At 44.0% G+C, this 4,150-nt stretch overlaps 1 pseudogene; it reads right to left on the reverse strand.

Annotated features, from left to right (window-relative positions):
* Window positions 1-793: 793 nt before the first annotated feature.
* Window positions 794-1,257, reverse strand: LOC696591 (jupiter microtubule associated homolog 1 pseudogene; annotated as a pseudogene).
* Window positions 1,258-4,150: the final 2,893 nt, after the last annotated feature.

Raw genomic sequence — 4,150 nt, forward strand, 5'->3', positions numbered from 1 at the left:
AAGAAGCGGAGTTAGATGTTTTTGAATACACTCTCTGTTCTCACATTTAGGTTTCTCTAATTGCTTTAATTCAGGTTATCTACATAGCTTTCTACATAGGGATTCTCTTAAGAATATATTGTGAACAGCTCTCTTTTGCTCATATGGACATTTCTCCGAATTTATTTTTCATGCTGACAGATTGTTTTCTGGTCTGAATGTACTGCCATTTATTTTCCCAGTTCCCTGGTGCTGGAGCTTCTGGGTGCGTCCAACATTCATAATTATTAACCATGCTGCTGCGAGCCTCCTTGCTAGACCTTTGCGTAATCCATCTTTGCTTTCTTAGGATAAATTCTGAGAATGGAATCTACATTTTAAAATCTTTTGACAAGTCCTGACAAACATCCTTCCCCATAGCCTTCAGTCTGAGCTGCTTTTATAGCTTTCCTCATAGCCATTATTCCATCAACAGGTAACATCGACAGACTTCAGGGAATGGAATCCTCCAGCCCTTTACCCTGATCCTTCCTCCGAGTTATATATTGTGTGGTTTCAAGGCCACTTTGAAATCATTGAGAAACAAAGACACAGGAAAAGTGTTTTAAAGTGAGGAAAAGTAGAAAAACCTTTAGAGGTCTTCACAGGGATATCATAGAAACCATGTAGTTGACATATTGTCTCTTTATTTTTTAAAAGTCCTCCTTTTTTAATGAAATAAATCCAAAAGATGTACAGTCAGGCCCAAGTTGTGCAGTTCACAAGCATGGAGGAAACAAACAAAACAACAAAGTTCAGGATGGTCAGAGCAGAGTTAACCCAGGCCAAGGCTGGACTTGCCACCAGGGGGATTTCCTCTGGATGGCGCTGAGGCTGGGACCACTGGGCTCAGCACAGGTATGGCCGGCACAAGCTTCTCTTCCCTCTGCCTCAGGCTGCCTTGCAAGTCTGTCTCCACATTTTCATGAATGTCATCTTCTCCCTTCAGATCTAAGAATCTGCAGAGTTCGCTTCAGAAGAGTTCCTGCCCTGCAGTCCAGATGACTCCAAGTCTTCCCCACCACCTCTAGACTTGGCACCTGCCAACGTGGCCCAAGAAGGTGGATTTTCTTCAGATGTCCCAAAGATATTAGAGATCATTTTGTTCTTTCTCACAGTTTGTTCTGTTGGTTCATCAAAACCCAGTGAAAAATTGGATCCACCACCTGGCAGCTGCAAAACCTGGGAGCTATTCCTGCTGTTGGGGTCGACATCCTTGAAGGTGGTGGTGGTGGTCATGGCACATGGAAGCAGAATGCTGACAGGGTCGGACCGAGGGGCACAGGGAGGCTCCATACCCCACAGAGTGGCCCCCGCCAGGGGAGTCTCCTGCCCACATGTTAGCTTTTCAAATGCTATTTGGAGTATGTTATTATGTCTCTTTAAATGCTCTTTTGAAATGATACTTATTACTACCTAAGATGTAAATAACTTATCCTAGGTTAAAAACGGCATGGTTAGTGGGCTTCAAACATAATCCCTTCTGTACGGCTTTTGAAATATGGGACACCATGGCTATTCAGTTAGGTCCCTTGCTGGTGAGTCAGGCAGCCAATACCATCAGAAGCTGACCACATACGTGCCCCCCATGGAAGCTTCTGTAGCACAACCATGTGAGGCAAGCCTTTGACATGAAGTCCCTGTGCCCAGTTGACTCACAGCTCCACTTATCCCTGTGTGAGATCAAAATACAAATGCCAAAATTTCACTTCCCCAATTTTCTATTTTTGCTAATTGCCTCCACCTTGTTCTTTTTCTTTATATCCTATGCACGTTTGACATTTTAAAAAGGTGTTTTTAGCTCTGAATTTAGGCAAATTGGCCCACAGATCTCCCCAGTGAGTAGCAGACTCTGAGTTAATATTCACGGTGTTCTAAGTGTTAACACCACTTGGTTTTGCCTTGCTGCCTTTGCCTTGGCTGCAGCTAGTTTTAAATTGTGTTTATACAATTTCGCAGAGTTACTTGCATTTTTTTCTTTAACGAGTCACAATATCTAGTATCAAGTTCAGTTTGGTCGGCTATTTCACTACTATTCTGTACATAGGACAGTTAAATTATAATGTTAATTTAAAAGACAGAGAATCTATAGTAGGTTTATGTTTGAACAGGAGAACACTTTTCTGCCAGACCTGAGGACCTTCTAGGCTTTACCCTCTAGAATATCTTCTTCTGTAAAGAAGATAAAATAAATCTCTGGAATTATTGGGGAACACCTTTCATTTTGGTTTTTAAAAATGTTTGCTTCTTTAATCCCCTGTGATTGAGAAGGCATAGGGGACTGCCAACTGAAGTGGAGGGGGCCGATCACAAGGTGTACCGCATGCTTACTTTAAAACGGCTCTGAAAAACAAGGCAACGATTCCTTATCAACACTGACACCATAAAGGCAGTTAGCTCCAAGTATACGTGGGGGTAAAGGACTGTCCTTTGTACATTCATCATTGCCATTTGTATTGTCATTGTTGGCCGTGAAGAATGTTAATAGACATTTCTATGAAGATGATATTTTCATTAGAGCCATTTCTGTTTTCTTATTCAACAGAAAAATAGACGAGGGGCTGGGCATGATGGCTCACGCCTATAATCTCAGCACTTTGGGAGGCCAAGGCGGGTGGATCACCTGAGGTCAGGAATTTGAGACCAGTCTGGCCAACATGGAGAAACCCCGTCTCTACTAAGAATACAAAAATTAGCCAGGTGTGGTGGTGGGTGCCTGTAATCCTAGCTACTCTGGAGGCTGAGGCAGGAGAATCACTTGAACCTGGGAGGCAGAGGCTGCAGTGAGCCAAGGTCGTACCATTGCACTCCAGCCTGGGCAACAAGAGGAAAATTCCATCTCAAAAAGAAAAAAAAAAAAAGGAAAGAAAAATAGATGAACAATGTTGGTATATCCCAAATGTTCCCGATTCATCGCTCTGGTGTTCGTATCACACTCATTTGAGGCCCCGTGTTGTCCACCAGCCTTGTAATTTCCACATCTGTCTCCTGCTTGTTTGTTGCCTGATCCAGTTGTCCAGCCTTGGACCACCACCCTGCTCTTCCCCCCTGTCACAACCCGTGTCCGGCTCTGTCACTCTCTGTCCTGCTTCCTCCTGAATGTGGTGGACACAGACACTTCCCACAGTGCCCCCGTGGAAGTTGAGAACAGGCTGTAACTTTTGAGGGTTTGGGAGTAGCAGAAGAGGATTAAACCCCAAGGACTGGAACTGTAGGCAGGACTGCTGTCAGCATCTGGCTCCCCATCATTACAGGGATACCCCCCTGAGTACCCTTCTTTCTAGACTGTCAGCAGCCATCCTTCCCCTCACACGTAGCACAGTCATGTTTCCCGCCCTGGGGTGCAAACTCCATCTCTTACAGATCAAGAGAAAGAAAAAGATTCTTTTTTTTTTTTGTTATTTATACTTTAAGTTCTAGGGCACATGTGCACAATGTGCAGGTTTGTTACATATGTATACATGTGCCATGTTGGTGTGCTGCACCCTTTAACTCATCACTTATATTGGTATATCTCCTAATGCTATCCCTCCCCCCTCCCCCCTCCCCCCTTCCCACAATGGGCCCCGGTGTGTGATGTTCCCCTTCCTGTGTCCAAGTGATCTCATTGTTCAATTCCCACCTATGAGTGAGAACATGCAGTGTTTGGTTTTCTGTTCTTGCGATAGTTTGCTGAGAATGATGGTTTCCAGCTGCATCCATGTCCCTACAAAGGACATGAACTCATCCTTTTTTACGGCTGCATAGTATTCCATGGTGTATATGTGCCGCATTATCTTAATCCAGTCTGTCACTGATGGACATTTGGGTAATAAAAATATTCTTCAACCAGATTTGCATCCTCATTCCCTGCATAATAATTGCTCTCTTCCCAAGATTACGGTTACTTGAGTACATTCATTTCTTTTAGCGGAGCCCCATCCCTGGAACCTTCCTCTTTATCATCTAAAAGATGCTAGAATTCAATAGTCTGATGTCATATATTTCCCAAAATTTGGGTTAGTTGCTCAGGTTGGGATTTTTTGGTTAAGCGTCAAGGTTGGGATTTGGCAGTCCCAGTCTTCCAGCATGAGGGCACTTCCGGAGAGGACAACAGGGCCTGTCTGGAGTCTGTGTTGTCTAAATACAGATT

Source organism: Macaca mulatta, chromosome 12 (assembly GCF_049350105.2).
Source record: "Macaca mulatta isolate MMU2019108-1 chromosome 12, T2T-MMU8v2.0, whole genome shotgun sequence".
Taxonomy (NCBI): domain Eukaryota; kingdom Metazoa; phylum Chordata; class Mammalia; order Primates; family Cercopithecidae; genus Macaca; species Macaca mulatta.